The sequence below is a fragment of the Haliaeetus albicilla genome, chromosome 23, assembly GCF_947461875.1.
Source record: "Haliaeetus albicilla chromosome 23, bHalAlb1.1, whole genome shotgun sequence".
Lineage (NCBI taxonomy): Eukaryota > Metazoa > Chordata > Aves > Accipitriformes > Accipitridae > Haliaeetus > Haliaeetus albicilla.
In genome coordinates, this window is record NC_091505.1 from 26,349,766 (window position 1) to 26,371,392 (window position 21,627).

At 39.4% G+C, this 21,627-nt stretch overlaps 1 protein-coding gene across 4 annotated transcripts in view; it reads right to left on the bottom strand.

The window, feature by feature from the left end:
- ZC3H12B (zinc finger CCCH-type containing 12B) overlaps positions 1–19,049 on the bottom strand; it is a 35,099-nt gene extending 16,050 nt beyond the window's left edge. The window contains exons 1-2 of one of the 4 annotated variants that reach the window (XM_069811666.1): positions 18,638–19,049; positions 8,791–8,927 (exon numbers count right to left, since the gene is read on the bottom strand). The gene's annotated coding sequence lies outside the window, so the exon portion shown is untranslated. Of the gene's footprint in view, positions 1–8,790; positions 8,928–18,109; positions 18,316–18,637 lie in introns of those variants that run through there. The other 3 variants (XM_069811667.1, XM_069811665.1, XM_069811668.1) reach the window with 3 other exon arrangements.
- Positions 19,050–21,627: the final 2,578 nt, after the last annotated feature.

Here is a 21,627-nt window from a genome sequence, read left to right on the forward strand (position 1 = left end):
ACACATATGCATGTAGAGAAGGCTGCTCAAAAGCCTAGTTTCCGTAAGAAATCAAGCTAATTAAAGAAAATGCTAATAATTTATATATAAAAAAACCCTAAAAGGCCAAGTTTTGAGTCAACCAACATTATTTTTTAATAAAGAAGAACCATATTCTAAGTCCTTTATGCAACATGGAATAAAAAGACAGTTTTCTTGCATTTGAATGGAAATTCCAATGTTTGATTATACTTAGGTTTAGGTTAGACTTAGATTAGGTTAGATTTAGATACTTGCTGTTCTTTAATATTATGCATTCAAAGAGTATCCCTCTAAATACTTAGATATCATTATTATTACAGTACTCTTTATTTTCATTTGAGGTGACTTTCTCTCACATAGCACCAATAGCAGTATATTTACAACGCAAGTACTTGCCAACATAGATGTATTAATCAGCTTAATCTGGAATGGATTTTAATTAGGTCTCACATATAAACTTGTACCTTGCCAAAACTAAAAGGGTATAAAAAATGATAATGAAAGAAGATTAAAAAAACAGGTTATCAACACACTGCACCCCAGCATACAAAATACTACAACTAAAGAACACTTTACAATACCTGTGGTAACACGCATTTTCTTCAAATTTATGACACTGTACTGCTTTGGCACTGGACAAAAACCAGTGTGATTCTGTTGGTCCAAGTTTAAAGATCTCCATTCTTTTTCCCAAGTTGTCATAATTTCTTTAAACGTAACGTCACAAGAATGTTTTTGGCTTTTGTTAAACTTATCATGCTTGTTTTTCCACCTCTAATAAATAATCCTAACCCCTCTGCCAGTGGAAATCTCATAAGAATGATCAGCCAAAGGTTCTTAAGACTGGAAAAACCCTTTAAAGTATGATGAAGAGAAAGGAAGTTGTTTAGGTTTTCAAATTTATTGTTAACTTCTTCATTGGTTTTATTTCAACAAATGATTTTCCAGAAGTAAACCATTTAAACCAATTTTTAGAGGACCAAATTTACATTCTTTTATAAACACTTAAATTTTAATTTAGACTACAGGCAAAGTAATGTTCCTTCCCAACTGGAAAATAAATGAACTGGACTCACTCAAAGAAACTATGATATTCTCCCCCCCCCCCCAACTTTCCTTTTTTTTTTTTTAAATGACAACTATACAAGTTTTGCTCCTATTTTTTTCCCTCTTTCTTAGCTGAAAAATAATATATCTTGTCTGCATATAAACTGATTTCACCATTTTGTTGCATTGTCCCAGTTCCACATACCTATCTCTAGTTTTCTGTCATTTAACATTATACAGGCAATTTATCATAAATTTCATTTGTCCTTCCCTGAAAGTAAGATCTTATTTTAACAAGAAGATAGTTTGATCATAGTCAGATCTAAATAATCTTGAATTCAAAAACTATTTAAAATATAAATGAAGAAATTTAATTCTAAGAACAATTTCTGTCACTACTGCTGACATACTCACTTCTTGTCGCCCTTACAAAGAAAGCGGCCCAGGTACAATCTGGGTTAGGAAGCAGTGTTGTGTATCTAGAAGGACTGCTCTCTGCCAGTCCCGTGCTGTGGTTTACTATTCTTTGGTCGCTAGTGATAGATTGCTGGACCTGTTATGGAAAGCTTACTCTATGGAAACACCCACTTCTATGACTCATCTTGGAGTTTCTTGCCTTTTTTTTCATTCATGTCAGCCTTTGGTTGAAAGCCACTAACTAGGGAAATTTTAGCTGTCTCATCCCTCTCTTGCATAGCAGTGGAAAATATTTGGTCTGTGATGTAATGATCACCATTATCTTTGAAATATTTGAGATGGGAATTAAAAATCCACTAAAAAAGAAATAAATCTCTAATAATCCTCAAACTATTTAAAAATTAGATCAGTGTTTTATAAAAATCTCTTCTTCATATCCATCTAGGATCTTGTGAACAAAGCACTGAAAGTTAAAAGGTCCTGTCTGTACCAACTCTAGTCATTTCTACCAAGATATATCAGATCTTTCACAAAAAAAGATACAGTATGTAGACTTTCAACTTCTGGAAAAGTAAGTTTTCCCCTTTAAACACCCAGCACGCAAAGCCCATTTCTGAAGAGGCAACTTTTGACAAATAGTTTAGGTAACCTGTTTTAGCATCAACTGCCATGTTGACAGAAAACAAGGCAGGCAGTCTCTAGAGCCCATCTCAACAACCCTCTACACTTTTCTACAAATAGCTCCTAGGAAACAAGTCAGCTTGCACTGAAGCCTCTCCACCCTTAGCCAGTTGCTCCCTCTGTGCAACTTAACGCTCCGCTGCATCCACAGACTTGGGATGTTGTAGGATTTGCTCCCAAATGCGTAAGGTTAAGACTCTCAAACAATGACGGTCATCTCATTGTTGGCTCAGGAGCACCAAAACAAACAAACAAAAAATCCAACAGCAAAAAAACAACAACAACAGAAATATTACAGCACAGGACCAAGTTTTCCCACTGACCCTTGAAAGAGGGCACCTAGGAAGGAAGAAGTGTTGTGTTGCTCCTAAGCCAGCAAGCATAGTGGAATGAAGAACTGAGCAAGAGAAAGCAGCAGCAGCAACTACCACTACTTTAACACAGCACCCTTCTTGACACACTCCAGATTAGAAATCAGACTTGAAGTACCATCCTTCAGCTACAGAAACAGCACTATGGTCTCTCCCTCATTTCTTCACAGCCCTGAACACTCCAATCTATACCCTATTGCAACCCCTGGAACTACCTATAGACCCACAATTATCACTATAGATTTACCACATGTGTTCACAGACTATGATCCAGAGCCTATCTACAGAAACAGATTACAACTTGTCCTCAAACTGCAGTTGTGGTTTGGTTTTTTGTTTTTGTTTTTTTTTAAATAAATCTGCAATCCTATTCTGGAGCCCAGGATCACTACAGTACAGATAGTATCTCTTCTCAGTCAGTCAGTATTTTGATCTAACAAGCCTGTCAGTCACTGCCTTTGTCAATGCCAGCAATCCAGACGTAATCAGTACCGCCACTCTGAAAAGGCTCAGATGCCCTGTTCTTGGAAAGCTGAGGTCTCTGCTCTGTACCACTATGTCTGAAACTGTATTTGGTCTCAGTTTATTTCTGACTTACAGTTAAGTACCTCTACTTGCTATCATTACCTCTCTACCTACAGTGTGGCAAGCATTCAGTATATTATCCCTTCTTAGTGGACCACATGGTTCTCCTTCAAATAAAGGAGTCATCTATTATGTAGGCATATCAGGGAAATGACTTTTCTCTATGTTCAAAGCATTTAAGCTCAGTGGCTTGATTTCACCACCTATCTCAACTGTACAACCATTTCCTTTGCAACAGTCAAACTAAAGAAATTGCTGATTAAAAACTGTAAGTGGGAACTTACGAAGTTCCTTTAGAAGAAGATTGATGCTGGCAGAAAATAAAGAATGAATGAGATACTGACCAGATTCTGTCTTGCTACCTCAAATACAAAAAGGGCCCAGGGAAGAGTTGTGGCAACTGCTCTTTAAACCTTCTCACAGGAAAGGTGAAATGGTGTTAAGCAGGCACAAGATTAACATTTTATCTTGACATTAAGTCAAGTCCAAGTCCTCCATTTTTTACTGCTCTTACAATTTCTAATACATTTTTGAGCAAGTTTTGGATTTTTTAATTAAGCTTTTCATAAGTAGCTTGTCTTGCCTTCCTCTCACCACTTCTTCAACTAAAATGAGGTCCTTGCTTCACTGTTTGTATCTGTTGCCATTGAAGCCTAATCTAATAAAGAATTTTAAAACACACTTATAGTTGCTAGCATTGTTTCCTGCTTCCCATGCTGCTTATAGATTCTTAAGTATCACTTGTCAAATACATGCCATATAATGTTCCAAATAACTATTGTTTCTGTTCGAGAAAGCCTGAGCAGCTGCATACCCCCAGTTCCAGCCATTAGCAAGGCTGAGCATGTAATCTCAGGTTACACACACAACCACACATATATACAGCACACATACATGGCCAACACAGACACAAACACTCAGCACTCACACAAACGCAAGCAGTACCAACGGCCTCATCTTGTTCCCCTCTCTGGCTGATAAAGACAAAGGTCCATTAGTGGGAAATACATATATATATAGGTATTGGGTTTACGTGGCAAGATTTTGGTAGCAGGGGGGCTGCTTCTGTGAGAAGAGACCAGGAGCTGACCCCATGTTGGACAGAGCCAGTTTCAGCCAGCTCCAAGACGGACTCATCGCTGGCCAAAGCTGAGCCCATCAGCAATGCTGGTGGCACCTCTGTCTCCCTCAGTCTCCCCTGTTACATCCTCCTTAGACACACACACACTGCCCAAACCAGCACTCTCAGTCAACCCCCAGACCTTACAGTCTCTGCAGCAGTTGGCCTGGATCTTCCAGTTGTCTCACTCCAGAGATATACACATATACATGGCTTCCTAACCACTTAAACATCTTGCTAGCTAGTTCAGCTCGATGCTTGCTAGCAATCATGCACCAACATGCATATCCTCCACTTGCTTGCACCACAGACACATAGGTTCCTAGAGAGACCTTGACGCAGAAAAATAGTTAGAAATGGAGTTTAATGTGAAGAAAGGACAGTGTGCTGACCAGGTTCATGACATGGCCAGACAAGCATACTGATCAACAACCCCTTTACAGGCAACCTGTCCCTTTTAACCCCTTCTCCCTCTATTTTCCCACGGTGGTTCCTTCACAGATCAAACCGAAGCCTCCATTCTCTCCCCTGACCCCTACAATGCCTTTGGTTCCTGCCCCAGACTGCCCAAGTTGTATGCAATCACAAAATGCTCTTTCTTTGCATCCCCCAACCGTGTCCCATACCCCCTCAGCCTGTGAGATGGTCCAGAGAGCCTCTACCATTAGTTGACCCATTGTGTTGGGCGTCACCCCCAGAGCACAGGGCTGATGGCTCTCCTATGACAGCCCCCGGAGAAGCCTGCGCTGGGCCACCATTTCTCTGACTGTGTTATTGGGGTTCCCCTGCCTGCCACTGTGACCCCATGCTCCTTTGTGGTTCTGGAGATGAGCTTTTTATCACGCTCTAACAGTTTATTTCGAACATTTCAGGCAAGATGCATTTTTTATTATTATGTCTATATAAATATCTACATTTTTGCTACTTGAGCTAAGTAATTTGTTACAAGTATTTCTGTCAGAATGTTTTCCATACAGCTGAAAGAACCATGACCAAGAGGACAATCAAACGATATTCTAGCATCATAATAAACAAAAGCTTAGAAGAGGTTCAAACAGCAAAAGCTAGATCTAGTACTAAACTCCTAATACACATAATACCATTTACATTGCAGTTCTTAAAATATCAAGTGAAATATTACATGAATATTACACACATTTCTCTCAACTTAAATACCATGTTTTGTCCAAACATTGTAATTTTGCCTTTAAATTATTTTAAAAAAGATTTAATAAAGTACAAAATGCAAAAATACAATGCAAAGAACTTAACATCTGAATTAAAGTGCCTCCATTACTGAGTTACAAGACTATCTTTCTTACTAGTAATTGCACAAAGCACACATCTCATGTGGTGCACTTAAACCTTCAAACTTCCATGTTTTGTAAAGGAAACAGCTAAAGTCCTATATATTCAACTTCTTCTCTAACAATGGCATCAGGTCCCACATGATTAACTTTTTGAATCAGCCAAGTCACCACTGAATTTTTCTACAATAAAAGAGATGGAGTAAAGATAATATCCAAACTTTAAAGTGATAGCCTGTATGTAATATGCATAATTTGTACACATATAGTCTTAAAAGAAAGTACATGCAAAAATATAAAGTTGGGTCTTTTTAAATAAAAGATCATTTGGTAGTTCACATTTTCCACATCCATATGAAAGCAACTCCCGACCATTACTACTCTTCCTGCTTCCCACTTTAAGTGAGAAAGATAATAATTTCTTTGATACATGTAAAACCAACCACAATCAGTGCCACATCTCCGAGAGAACTTCCAGTCAGCAGCAACATATGTATGCAATTAACTCACTGGCATTTAGAGTAAAAAAACTCAAAGCTGCAATAGTATGGTTTGTTTGTTTGTTTTTCCACACTGCACTTCTCAGAAATTCAAACACATCATCTTGCAGAGTACTGACAATAACGAAGAATTTATTTTCTTTCTGATTTACATTGTCTAGCAGTGGTAAGTACAGCTGTACCTAGGGACCTCAATCAGTTCCTATTCTATTCTGACTATATAGTCCCTGCCCAAAAGAAAATACAATCTGGAATTATGGTGACAGGCTATGGATGAATTAAACAAGTGATAACTGGAATATCAGAAAGACTACATGAAACATTTTGGTATTGTTTCAGTTCACTGTTTGTCCAGACTCCTTTGGAAGGTAGTACTTTGTGGGCACACACTAAGGGAGTTTATGGAGAGGTTTTAAAGGGGCAACTGGAAAGAAATTATGCATTTAATATGCACCTGTGCAAACATACACCTCAAAATAAGCAGCTTAGGAAAGGATCTCAGTACGAAGCGAGAGCCTGGATAAATGTTTTGGTGGATAAACAGAAACAGAAGACTTGAACTCAGCCATCTCCTTCGCCATAACACTGAGAAATCTCAGAAATAGTCTGGCTGCATGGGTCTAAGAAGATAGCCAAGTCTAAGAGAAGTCCTAGATTTCAGGCCCACATATCCAGGAGAAATGAAAGCAGTGTTTCAGCCATTTTCAGTTTAAATTACAAGCTGAACTTTTAGGGGGAACTGTAACATTCTATTCAAGTCAGAAGTTTGAGCAAAAGGAGAGATCTGCAGATGAGAAATTTGTGAAGCAAATAAACAGTTCAAGCCATTTGAATTAACTCCCCGATAACATGGTACAGAATAAAGACTGAAAGGAAACAGTGATGACACTCTGGGACTCTTTACAGAAGGAAGAAGGATGGGAGGAGGCGAGGATAAAGTGAAGAGACAAAGTGATAATCTCAACTCTGCATATACAAAGTTAGCCTGCAAACACAGTATATCTTTATCAGGGTAGCATCACACTGAATAGTACAGGAATGAACTGTGGATTACATTTAATCTAGTGCAAGCAATTCATGCATCATCTAGAGTAAAATGACAGCTTTCAGGCAAAGTCCTTGGACAGGGATATCTTAGTTGAGCTCTATTTCTGGAAGCAATAGGTGATCCATTGAGAATTCTTTATTATCTCACTGCCTTTATGCTCACTTTGCCCTTAGGTGCACAGAAAAAAGAAAAAGTGCTAATAATCAGTTTACAGAACTATCCTTGCAGATAATTTTCCACTTTTTTGTTTTGTTACTGCTTATACTGTACACTTTTAAGTTAGTATAGATGCATTAAGGAGTTATCACACAGGGGTAAATTAAAAAAAAAATCCACTTACAAGCAAAAAGAGAACATTAAAAAAAAATTTGAGTAACACACTTGATTTTGCTGATAACTACAAAATTGAGAAATGAGTCAGTGTGCCTCAAAATCTTCTGAAAGATGGAATAACCCCTTGTCTCACAGATCATAAACAATAACATTGTATCACTGAAATTTCAGTGTTTGTTTAGTACGAGTTACATTCTCTCCAAAGACAGATCAATATGAACACACACTTAAGGAGAGAAAAGAAAGCTATTACCAATTTCTGATTTGAACATATTATAACTCAGAAATATATATACTGCAGCTTTAAAATTTTAATTCTCATGATGGTCATTGCTAAGCAACCAAGTTTTCTTACTAAACACCTCTTGCAGAACAGTCACGACTGACTAGCAGAATTGATAATGTGATTCAGAGAAAAGAGTGAGGCAAAAGTATCTATGTTTTGTTCATAAAGGACCAAACTGAAAGCATCTATTTAATTTTGCTTGTATTAAACAGAAGGAAAATGTCTGCTCCGTAATAAAGTACTGTAACATTTATGAAAAACACTTCCGAATTATTTAAAAGTTACTATTCAAATGACAATGATCATTAAAGAGCTGGTGCTAGAAATACTCTGTTCAAAGCCTATTCATTTCAGCAGCACCAACAGAATCAGACAAGACACAGTGAAAGAATGGATTGAACAACTTCTTTTGGTCCCTTATGACACTATCTTTCCACCATCTCAGTGTGTTCTGAGCCATGCCGTTCAAAGGGGCAATTATACGATCCACACATCTACTATGAGCAACAATCTTCAAACGAAAAATATTTTATTATTTCATTATTATCCTTTCATCAACTTTTAAGCAGCTTTACTTGTTTTCTGTCATTGCAGATACTAAAACACAAAAAAAAAAAGCCAACAAACACCCCCACCCTCCAAAAAAACCAAACCCAACCCAAGTATTTTCTCAAATGTCTCTCTCACCTGGATAATAAATACATATGACAATGATTCTATAGTATTTATTTTAAGGAGAGGGAGGATTGTTTGTTTTCCCTTGTATATTTTTGAGATACATGTAGTTAATAAGTGATTTTTTTTTTTTTTAATAACACTCCAAGAAAAAAGAACCCAAAACCTAACTGCATACTGACAAATGAAATGGTAACTATCTAGGGGACTTCCATATGCACAGTGAGGAACAAATATTGCGAATTTCTCCTTTTGTATTGAACTGTAAAATAAACTTCTTCACAAGAATTAAAAAAACTGGCATTTTTTCATTAAGAAAATTAACTTATTCCCTCCATGGCTTCAGCATGACTTTTAATGTCTTAGTATCTCTCTTTACTCTTTATTTCAATAACTTACCATTATCATGCTCCTCTCTATAGATTCTTCCCTGTTAGACAGGCCTACAGGAAGAGGCATCTTTCTGGAAGAAGGATGTCCTAAACAATAGCCAAGTCTTTGATTACTGTGGCTATTTCTCCATCATCAGAAGCTGACTGAAGTACACAAAGACATATATCCAAATTAATTTTCATGTAGCAAGCTCAGGCAGTAAGAGCAACCAAATCATAACAACATGGACTTCAACGCAAACTGCATAAACCTAGCATGATACCAGGTTACTTGTTCTGCAACGCATGAACGAATGAATGAATGAATGAATCTTCACAACCAAACAACAGGTAGGGCTGGTATACTATATATCTACTACAACTACATCTCATGATTACAGAGTAGACAGTGTATAAGCCTACTAACACAAAAGCTGACAACTTCCTGGTTACACACATACCGATTACAGTAAATGAAGAGTCTAAAACCATGGAAACAATGTGAGTAGAGACAAAGAGAAAGAGAAGTATTTTTAAAAATGATTCAGTGTTCAGAGGCACTACATCCAACAGGATCCTCAACATTGCAGTGTGCTACAGCACAGACTAGTGGTTACTCTAAAGACACGTTCTTGGAGTATGTTTTTGTGATCTTTAAAAACTTCCCCAATGCATGACTAATGGCTATTTTAAAGACATTACAATTTGGGCCTGCAGCACAAAAAAAAACCCCCAAACCGAAATGCATTGCACAAATCTTCAGGAATGTGACAAAACAGTATTTATTAGGCAGTAGTAGTTATTGTCAGAGGACATAGACAAAGGGCAGCTCAGGATGCATAGATGGCACTGGACTTTGGATTAGCCCTTAATTTTGAAAACTGCATTTCTATAGCGCTCATGGAAAAAGCGACACAACTCAACATTCAAGTTTTCATGGCACTGAAGACACAGCCTTCTTGTTGTATTCTTATTTCAGGAGCAGTACAGATATTACACACTACTGCTTGCTGCTTTGAGTATTTTCTGAGGTAGTGAACTATTTTAACTACTGAGAAAGAAGTGCTTAAGGCTGGCAAAGTATATGAGTCACAAATAAAAATGGTAGCTTTTTCTCATTCTAATTACACGCTTAGGTGGTACACATCTGCTGGGACAGATTCACAACTGGAGAAAAGCAGAGAATATTCCAAAATTAACATTTGGGTATTTCGGAATGGATTAAAAAAAATGGAAGAGTTGCACTGCGTGACATTATGTGCAATTATCTTTTGTCCTTAGTAAAAAGGACAGGTGATTTGTGGCATTTTCCCTGTGTGTTTATACACCTTGAACTACTAGATTTCCATATTTATAATTATTTTAAACAGATAACAGGAATACATTACAGTTTACACATGCATACCATAATAATACATATGTTGTAATTCAACAGGAATTGATCACTTTAACCAATTTATTTTTTGAACCTTAAAAAGAATTATTTTCAACATGTAACAAATGTGGTAGCTTAGCATACTTAATTTTCATTTACTGTGTCAAATGTTGCAAGACTGCAGGAAAAGAGGATAAAACAGGCTTCGCAGAAAATTTGCCTATTTAAGTTGGCCATTTTTAAAGTAAAGTGAGTCCAGAATGTGATGCCTTTGCAAAGCACAGAAATTTGTGGTCACAGTTTCAAGTGCACCTCTCAGTAACGTCAACAAGATCATATGACCAAGCACTCTGAATTTGTCTAGCAGGACCTGGAATAAAGAATTCTGCCCTTTTATTCCTTTTAAAACTGTGTTTTACCTAGTTTTTTAAAGACTCTCCTAGGAGCTTTTGTACTTAGCAAACAACACTCATATAAGCATCAAATTGTTGACAGATATATAGCATATATATTCCAATACAGCTTCCATAAAAAGTCCAAAATACATACGTGTCACTCAGTGAAGGAAAGCAAGTATATCGGGCTTTAACCAAGATAAAAGCATCTGGCTTTTGACACAAATATCTGGCATTAACATCACTTATAGTACTTTGCTCGCTGAGGAGCAAAGAATCTTCCTTATTTAAAAGGAATATAGGGATTTTGGGATACTTAAAATGAATGCATGTTCAAATACTTTCTGTATTTTTTAATCAAATAAATTAAGCCAACTCGCTTCTCTGTTCTAGAAGAGATGGTCTAAACCAAAGACCTGAGCACATATCTGCAGCTCTTTTATACATTTAGAGACTTGTATAATCAGTATTCCCAGAGTATGTGCTAAGTCAAATAGCATTTTTAAAAGAAGCATTAAAATGGCAGATCAGAGTTTTTAGTCCCTTGATAATTAGAGCCATATAAATGACAGCATTTTGATTCAGTTTAATGGATTTTTTCTTACCTTACTATGCAATGTCAGTCTCAACACATTAATGGGAAGTTTCAACACTGTCATTTTGATTAACAGAGAAACCTTAAATTTAGACAAATCAAAGGCCTAATATTGTATAGTCTTTCATGAAGCCAAACTCAGAACAACATCAAGAAAAATATTTTACTTTTTCCACACATTACGACTTCTCTGAAATGAAACACTGATATACATTAAGTCTAAAGTAAAGTACTAGCAGGTAACACCAGTAGTGAACACCTTGTCCTTAAAATTAATATGGAATCTGCAACTGAAAAATAGCCTGCTGGCTATGGTTAGTAATAATTTTTATTTAGAAGCTTCCTCCTTTCTGAGTCAATTCAGATGTAGTATTTTCAAAGAAAAGCAAATTTGCCATTTCTGTTTCTGCATCTGTCTCTCTCCCTTAACCACCTTAGGAGAAGAACAATAAGGAACGTGACTTAGCACACTTCTGTTACAGAGGCAAAGAGCAAAGGAAGATTCTCAGCATTGACTCACCAGTTAAGATGAATGTAATCATCATCGCCACCCAACCTTGAAGGGGATTATTCTTTAACAAATGCTGAGGGAACACTTGTAATAGTAGAAGAGGTTCAGCTGTGCAGAGGACTGAATTTGAGGAATCCACACACCAGAATATATAGAACTAGCAATGACTTTACAAATACCACTAAGCTTTACCTTTCTGATCTTCTGTATCTTTTTGTGCCTACATGAGTCCCCTCTACACAGAACAGTGATGGAAAAAAACCCCACCATATACACACACAAACATAGATAGATAGATACGCCCATATATATACATAAGTTCTGACACATTTCACAGACCAATTTAGAAAAGTGAAATAAAGTTTTTGTAGCATTTGAGAAGGAAGAAATCAAGTCACAGTTGTTGTTCTTTCTCACCAACTTCTAGCCCACTGCCCCTGAAATCCCTTTACCACAGTTGGCTCAGTTTAAAAAAAATTATGAATGCTGTGCGAGAACTATGGAAATTCAGGGTCACTGCCAATTATGTAAGGTAGGCCACTGAGGCAGCAGATCAGTTAATTTTCAAATTTCATGAGACTATCTGTGGGTATGAAAACCTAGATTCATGCAATCTTGCCATAGACTCTTAACCAAAACACCTAAGCTAGGAACCTACTTGTCCATGACTCTCCCTACAGTAGAAGAGGCTGATGGGCTCATGTGTGTCAGCTGGAAAAGGGATTAGGTGGGGGTTTTTTTGAGGGGTGAGTTAGAGGAGAAATGTTTGTTTTTAAAAACAGATCAAGTTTACAGTGCATCTCAAAAAAAAATAAATAATTGCACCTGTGCAAAGGGAAACAACGTCCTACAACACAAAGGCAAGAAAGAACCATCATGGTAGACAAAAATATCTTACATAAGCATTGTCATGCAAGAAAGTAATTGTGCAACCACTCCCCTAACGACCTCAGTTTCTCACTTTCCATTTTAACATTGCTGAATGCAAGCAATTGGTGTTTGTCTGGACTACTGAACAAGGCATCAGAGAGTGACAGTATCATCCAGCTATGACGAGACATTCAGCTGAATTACATCCAAGACCCACTACTTACTTCCCAGACTGTGAAAGTTAATATGCACAACTCTGCCTTTTAATGGTCGTTTTATCTGATCAAAATTAGATGAAATGCTACAACAATTCTAGTGATCAAAATTTAACAACAAAAAAACTTCCCATATCTGCCACTGAGTTGCAGCAGGTTACAAACTTGCAGATCTTTTTTTGGCTGACCTCAATGAAAACTTCCTTGTTCAGCTTGGCAGAAATGGTGCTGAGTTACTATGCTATTATGCTCAACCTCCCCATAACAAGCAAGACACTAAACAGAAAAGCATAGCACTTTGCTGCAGAAATAAGACCTCAGAGAAGGTGCTCAGAACTTCAGTTTTCTAACTCCGCTCAAACCGTAGTATTGTACATCACAAACATCAGGCATCTGCCCTGCAGGACTGTCTGACAAGTTTAAAGAGTATGACTGAACATCTGTGGCACATTTCCATGGCTAACCTTTCATAAAGGATTCGGAAATTAACCTAGAGACCATTTCAGTCAATGCCAGGAAAAGAAAAACATGATTCTGTTAACAGACAACAGGGAAAAGAGTAAAAGCATTTCAATTAGCTAGAAGTTTGAGAAACCATGGCCACTTCTGAAAATCCAACTATTAAACGCTAAGGTCACAGTAGATTTGGAACATTAAATAAAACAACGTATTCTTTGCTGTGCAAATATGTGATGAATCCCTAGGCCCAAATCTACAGCCTTTACCAAGCCTAAACTTGCAAAGAAGCCATTTTGCTTTGGTGATGACTACAGGATTTAATTCAAAATGTATGATAGAAACAGTATCACAGAATAGAAAACCTGGTAGGAAGGTATCCATTTTCACCTCATTCTTAGCATATTGTAGAGTTTTGTTAAACTGAAAAATTGTATTAAGAAACTACAACATTACCTCAATTTAATATCACCTCAACTTCAAATTTATTTCAGTAAATACTTCAAATGATCACTGATATCAGTATTAAACTATACATAAGAGCAAGCTGTGTCTAGCATGTCACATAAATAGAGGACTTGAAATTGCTTGTGAAGGAGTCAACTACAAATCAAGTGTGAACTGAAGAGAAAGGCAAAGGTAGTACAGAATTTAAGCATCTTATCTCAAACTTCGTTCATTTTTTCACACTCATAAGTACAAATTCAAAGGGACAAGATGGACATAGTTGGAATTATAAATAAAGGAAGCAGCATTTTAGCTGTTTCTTAAGATACACAATTTGCGTATGGAGTTAACCGATTTCTTGACCTAGAAAGAACAGGTAGGTGCTGAGCACAAGACAAGTATGAAGTATTGGCCAGACTTCTGAAGGAAAGGAAATGGAATATTTCTATTGCATTAGGTATTCAACCATACTTCCTAAGACAGAGCAAAAAAAAAAAGTTGTAGACAGTAAACACGCATTCAAAAAAAGCTGTTCTAACAATATAGTACCTCTTTACACCAATCTTCTCTTTCTAATAATGTTAAGCAGTTACAGCCAGCCAGCATTATTGCTACTCAAACAGTCTCTTGTCCCTACCAAGGCAGCATTTACACTTCAGTTGATATTACATAAAATAGGAACAGGAGCGTAACCCATTAAAAGATTACTTGCTAGCAGTTCCCTATAAACTGAGATCATGTATTCAGATCTAAAACCAAAGCAATACACTGGTTCTCCTAATCCATATTCTGATAGGAGGCCGCTTGGAGACCTACTCTGCAGGCCTAAATGACTCACTAATGCTCTGGGAAGGAAAAAAAAAAAGTTGCAATTGCAGCTAAGTTAAAGACACATCAAGGATGTGATGCATCTTAACTTACACTAATTCTAATTTTGTAATTGAATATTTAGAACACTACTTTGATAGACTAAACCTAATGTTCCCTTAACCAAAAATCTCATCCAGAAGCAATCTTTGAGAAACGTGAAAAACAAAGGGTAGTGTGTTTCTAAAGGTCTCAATATACTGGGTGGACCCTCACATGCTATGCCATCCAACAAGAGGCAGGATGTACTCAGCTGTTAGGACACATGCATTCTGACAAACTGAAACAACCACTTTACAAGCTACTAACAAAATGCCAGAAGCAGAGAGAGACACCTCGCTCAAGAAGCATCAAATGGTACCTTTATGGAAAGCAACAAGAGGAGCTTAAAGGCATCTTGTGACTTCAGATTTTCACACCTTTTACCTTGCTTTTGCAGAACCAAAGTCAGTCCATCACTAATTAGGTCTGCTTTGAGCAAGGTGTTGAACTAGACGAACTCCTGAAGTCAAATCCAAACTAATTATTCTTTTACTCTAAGATTCCTTCATTCTTATCATGACAACACTGCTCATTTCCAAGGTGAAGAAGCTGGAAAAAGCCTACTGCTTTGCTTTCAAAAATGAAAACAGCAAATCCCTACGCTCCAACAACTTCATCTCTCCCCTTCTAAAGGGAGATCAATATACAGACTAGACCTGAGCGAGGAAGGGGTTTTGGTGTGGTGGGTTATTTTGTTTTAGCTGGTGGTTTTCTGTTCATTTTTTAAATCAGGACAACCTAGAAATCAGAAAAGCAAAAGACTTGGCAGAGAGTCTGAAATTAGTGTTTGATCCGAAAAGAAAAAAAAAAAAAGGCAGGGGAGGTCAGAGGGGGCAATTGCATGTGACTTTTAGTTTAAAATTCTCAGACTTAGTTTTGACTTTATGTGATTTGGCTGAGGTGCCTGTGGGCTCATTAAAGGAGCATATATGTTAAACTTCTTGGGGATGTCCTTACTAAATTAATTAGAGTTTAAACTTTTGGCTTTAGCCTAAGGTTGATACTCTGTCCCTGTTACAGCATTCCTCTCCAGACAACTGAAATACAAGTTGACTCAGATAATCAGAACAGATATTAATCTTGATGGGGGGACTCTCTCCAGGTGGACTGAATGTGGAAAAGGAGCTCTTATATTTCAACTATATAACTAACAAGCACCTTGGCCTATGCTAGGATTTGTAAAAGGCTTTAGTTATACACTACCATGACATCCTAATGAAATTCTAGAAGAGGCCCACAACAAACCATGTAAAGCCTAGGTTTTATTTTGACATGGTGATTCAACCTGCTTTGCTAGCAAGCAATGTCAAAAATAACTCATGTAAGAAAATGAAATACAATAGCTACCTTTAAAACTCAAAGACACTTAGCTGAAGTACTTGTTTAAATATAGAAAGAACATATATATTTGAATCAAAACTACCAGCTAATGAAGAGTTTTTTCTTATTACGGTCAATCTCATTAATAAATCGTTCACCTCAGAACAATAAAACCACATCTTGGGAGATGCTATACTGCTTAGCTCTGCACTTCCAATTATGTTTCCTAAATCTGAAATATATCAAACACAATACTACATATCATGGTATCAGAAAGCGTAGATCTGTAAAGGTGGTCATGGTATTGTTACTTCCAGATAAATTATCTGTGTTACCATGAATATATTGCATCAAATATAGCTTAACAACAAAAAGTGACAATTCACAGGAAATAAAAAAACCCTACATCAACAGAATTTAAAAAATGCCAGTATTATTACTCAAACATGCTTTTCATTTATAATGCCTAGAAAAAAAAAACCTTTTAAAATAAACTTACAAAAAATATAAGTTTATATATATAAAAAGATATATTTGTCTAGCCATGCCTACATGGGTCTTCAAAGACCTTTATGTCTAGCAGATTCCATGATCAAAAGAGGACAGAGTTCTTAGGGATGTGTGTGAGGTCTAGGTAGCATTACAGCCATTTATGTATATATATATTTTTTACATTATGAGATGGACAAATCAATACATCAAACTAATTTACAATGTGGCAACACCTGGAAACTTCTTGGGTTTAAAAATTACATTTCTTCACCTTTCCAAGCCCTGCTTCCCTAACTGAATTACCTGCTGCCCTCCTTAGTGCCAAAAGCTCCAATGCTTCTAGCTCTCGAAGTAAACAGTAACAGAGTACAAGTGACAGAAGCAATTTGGTTTATTTCTATTATTCACAGATCTATAGTAGAATTATAAGTGTTCAACAAAATGACATTTCAGTTGCAAACTAGGAAAGTCAAAACCAGTAGATGTCTACAATGGAATAATCTGCATTGGAAAAGGCATCCAGAAAGATCAAAGAACAGAAAGCCAGAACTTACCTCATTTACAGCAGCTGACAGTAAGAAATTACTTTCTTACTAGTTCATCTGCATATAAAGTATCATTGCTATCCATTCACCCTCTTAACACCTTTTGTTTCCATTCTTTCTGAATAGTGAGTTTGGATGCCCTTAGATTTTCTTTTTTTAAAATACATCTTAAAGAAGTCATTCAAATGAAAATGACTTGGGAAACTTTACAGATTGCCTCTATTAAAACTCGCTAAGCATTAGATCATTTTAGAAGACAAACAGATCACAGGTCCAGAAAATGTCAACAGCCACAGGATCGATATATGGAAAACATATGACAGTGAAAAAGAAAAGACGTATTCCAACAGCAGTTAAATTGTTCTAAATTTGAAGATGACCTTCACATTCCCACTAACCCATTTTTCCAGCAAGAAGCAAAGATAATTTTATAAGTGACATTAGCTACACTTCTGCAATACACCTTTCAGTTCTACATACCATGGTCCATTTATAACATCTGGCAAGCAAAAGATCTCTCTCATCAATAAAGGATACCTCCTATACAAAAAATGACTACTTGACAGACACATCCATTTCAATAAACAAACACACCAAGCATAAAAAATCAGATGGATCTGGAATGCTGCACACTCCCAGGCACTGAGAACTACTCATACGCATAATGGAAGTCCATAAATGACCAGTATTTTAATTTTCTTTCTATTCCTACTTCCCATTTATGGCAATACATGCTAGTCACTGAAACACATTGCAAGATTCAGGAAAAAAAAAAAGAAGTAAAAGAGTTTCACATGTATCTCAGTAAACCCAAATTAATTTAGATCCGCATTTATCAACTTATGAGGACACAATATAGCTTTTGATTCAATTTTACTGTTTGCTAACTTGCGAAGGAAATACACAGCTCTTGTGAAAAATAATCTCCAAAGGATTAAATGACAATTAGAAAAGCAGACGGCCATGAAAAATAACATTTCTAACTGCACTGATTAGAAAAAGTATCTCAAACCTCATGTATACTGCAGTAAGTGAACCAGTTCCTTACTCCCATTTGCACTACAATGCAAAATGGGAGGATGCGAGTAGTGATCATCAGGCACCCTCTACAAAAGTAATTTCCTCATTTCAACACCTTGCTTTCGTCAACGCAAGTTTCTTGCTACCCTTCTTACGTCCAGACACTGAGCGCATTCTTAAACAGCCCTCGCACTTACAGTTACTAAATGAAACCAGGCCATCTCCCGATTCCGTACCCAACTGCCCAGGCCGTTTCTACCGGCCCGCCACCGCAGCCTCCTGGACCCAAAGCACGCTCCTCCAGGCGGCTGCGAGAACAACAACGCCCGCTTCCCGAGAAGGCCCCGGGGCCCCTCGCCCGGGCAGCACCTGAGGCGGGGCGCGCCGCAGCACGCCAAGGACAGCGGCCACGCTGGGCGGAGGGAGACGCCAGACCGAGCGGCCGCCCCGCCCCGTGCGCCCAGGGCGGCGGGGGCAGCCCCGGGGCGGCGGCGGCGGCTCACGGCGGAGCCAGGCCGGGGCGGCGGCAGAAGGCCGCGCCTCGACTGCTGCCAGGCCCGGAGACCACCCGGCGTCCGCTCGGCCTCTCCCAGCACGCCGACCGCCTCCGCCGGCTGCCGCGGAGGAGGGGGACTCCGCCACTGCCGGGGCGCAGCGCTGGCGCCCCGCGGCCGCTCGCCCGCCCGCCCTCCCTCACCACCCCCTTCCCCCAGCCGGGGCCTCACCCGCTGTTGTCGCTGCAGACACCGCCCGCGGCTCCCTGCGGGATCTGGCGGCGGAGAGGCGAGGGACAGCGGGGCTCGGCGCGGCCGCGGCACGGGCCCCGCTCCGGCCGCTCCCGCCGCATGGAGGGGGAAGGGCAGGCCGGAGCGAGGGGAGAGGAGGAGGAGGGGGAGGTGGGGGTGGAGGAGCAAAGCCAGGGCGGGACGGGACGGGGAAGGAAGGGGGAAGGTGCGGGAGTAGGGCTCAGCGCCGGCGGGAACCTGGGGGCCGCTGCCTCCGCCTCATCGCTGCCTGCGCCTCAGCCGGGCCAACGCCGCTGCCCGGGCGCCGTCGCCTAGCAACCGCGCCCAGCCCCCGCTACTGCAGGCGCCCGGCTCCTCGCGGCGCCCCGCTCGCCCCCGATGGCAGCGCACGCGCAGCCTGCACGCGGCGGCGCGCGCCCTCCCGCCCGGCGCGGGGGCGGTGCAGGCACGTTCCCCTGCCCCCGCCCGCGGGGCGGGGGGCGCGTGCGCGGCCGGGCGGCGCGCGCGGGAGGGCCGCGGCGTGGGGCGCTGGGCTGCGCCGGCTGGTGCTTTCCGGAGTCGTTTCTGCAAATTGGGGCACTGTTAATGTATTTTCTTGCTTGTAAGCAACGCCTTACCGTACAAGAGCACCGTTTCTTGGAAACAAGTCACGAGGCGGCTCATGTGCTCAGGTTTCAGAAAAGAATGGGAAATGGGAGATGGTTTGTCTTGGTGTCATCCCCAGTGGACATCTAACCCCCTTGCTGAAGCAAGGTGGGGAGGATTAGGGAGGGCGGTATGGGCGAAAATACTGTGCTTTCCCAGTTTTGCAGATTACGGGAATTGAGGATGAAATAAAGGACATGACTCAATTCAGATATATTTAGGCCCCCCTTTGGAATGGGCCAAGAACAACGTACGCAGGTACTTAAGCCTTTAGCTCGCTAGGATGCTAATGGGTGCTCTTACACACAGTATGTATTGAAGGAGTAACAAAAATTGCAAATACTTCAGGCTTTGCATAAATTTGACATTTAAAGACTGGTCTCAGGGCTAGCACGTAGTTGCCTCATCACTTTCAGTGTTGCTGATGACTGCCTTTGGCTTCCTAAAGCTTTCTGAAACCAATATCAACTTTCCCTTAAAATACAAAGTGGGCCAGGACAACTGGGGTGGCCTGATTGTAGGAAAAAATCTTGTAAATGTGACTTGAGTACATTTCGAAGACTCAAAACCCCAATGGGATACAGAAAGAATCCATTTCCATTTTAAAAACTCAGGAATTTGAAGCAGATTTCACAACTTAGGATGCACCAGTTTGACGCATCCGTTTTCTGACGTTTAGGTTTGACAACATTACTACCCATTCTACTCACGGTGACTTGTACCTAATCCAGCAGTACATTAGCCAAAGTTCAGTCCTGTTGTATGTTTTATTGGGGGCTCTTCTCCATTAGTCTTTATTCTCTACTATTTCTTTAAATGCTATTTGTTTCATAAAACATGTTGTGCACATTTTTTTATAACGGATTAGTTCAGTTGGAAGGGACCTACAATGATCATCTAGTCCAACTGCCTGACCAATTCAGGGCCGACCAAAAGTTGAAGCATGTTATTAAGGGCATTGTCCAAATGCCTCTTAAACACTGACCCGCTTGGGGGATCATCGACCACCTCTCCAAGAAGCCTGTTGCAGTGTTTGACCACCCTCTTTCTAAGGAAAAGCTTCCTAATGTCCAGTCTAAACCTCCTCTGATGCAGCTTTGAGCCATTCCCATGCATCCGATCACTGGTTCCCAGGGAGAAGAGCTCAGCACCTCCCTCTCCACGTCCCCTCCTCAGGAAGCTGTAGAGAGCAATGAGGTCGCCCCTCAGCCTCCTTTTCTCCAGACTAGACAAACCCAGGGTCCTCAGCTGCTCCTCACAGGACATGCCTTCCAGCGCTGTCACCAGCTTGGTTGCCCTCCTCTGGACGCATTCAAGCAGCTTCACATCCTCCTTAAATGGTGGGGCCTGGAACTGCACACAGTACTCCGGGTATTTTAATGTCAATCCCTACAGATTTTCACCTGTCCTCATGTCTCCAAGTTTCCCCTGCCAGCTGGGAAACCTTGCAAAATAGTAAATGTCTGAGTTTTATCATCTGCAAGAAAGAAATTATACAGGTTGACTGCTTTAACTCGCTGATACTTGTCTGTAAAGATGTTTCAGATACTCTGATAAAAAAAATGCAAAAGTTGACAAACTATAAAATATTACTATATATATAATTTTTGTTATATAAATTAATCTGTCATACTGACTTGTTTTAAAAGAACTCTGATGATATTTTATTATATCAGGGTGCTCTTTATAATGTGTCAAGTTTTCTGTAAATAATAGTGAAGAAATGTCCAAATTAAACAACAGTATACTTTTGTTAGGGTCATTTCTTCTGTATCCAGAATTTACTTTTTTTAAAAAGAAAATAGTGAAGAAATTAAAAAGGAAAAGAATATACATTAACGTGTTATATCAAGCACATACTGAGAAAAGAAAGTAAAATTTTCATCATTACATCTGGTCTTGTAGAATTGATTGCTCTAGCCGGGGTGATTACCTGGTGGGGGGGTATCATTCTTGCAGTTGGAATTGTTCTGTACCATATTTGTTGTCACAATGATAAGGCTGGGTGGACTGATGTTAGGCTGTTAAATGGAAGCAGCTAATTTTGTTCATGCAACAAAATTCAGTCCTGTGCTCAATGGAGTAGGGGAGTATTTTAGCATTGATTTCATTCTGCATAATACTGCAACTTGCTTTGAAATGTATCTGCCTATTGGCTTTTGGTTTAGAAAGGATCAAATAGAAGAAAGGTTGAATTTTTCAGGTCAGCTGAAAGATATCTTTCAATGGCAGTCTTGTGCTTAAGTCCCTTAGCTCTCTTTGAAGAATCTAACCTGCGTGCAGGGAAAAACTGATCGTTGTTTGAATCCCACATATCAATGTTT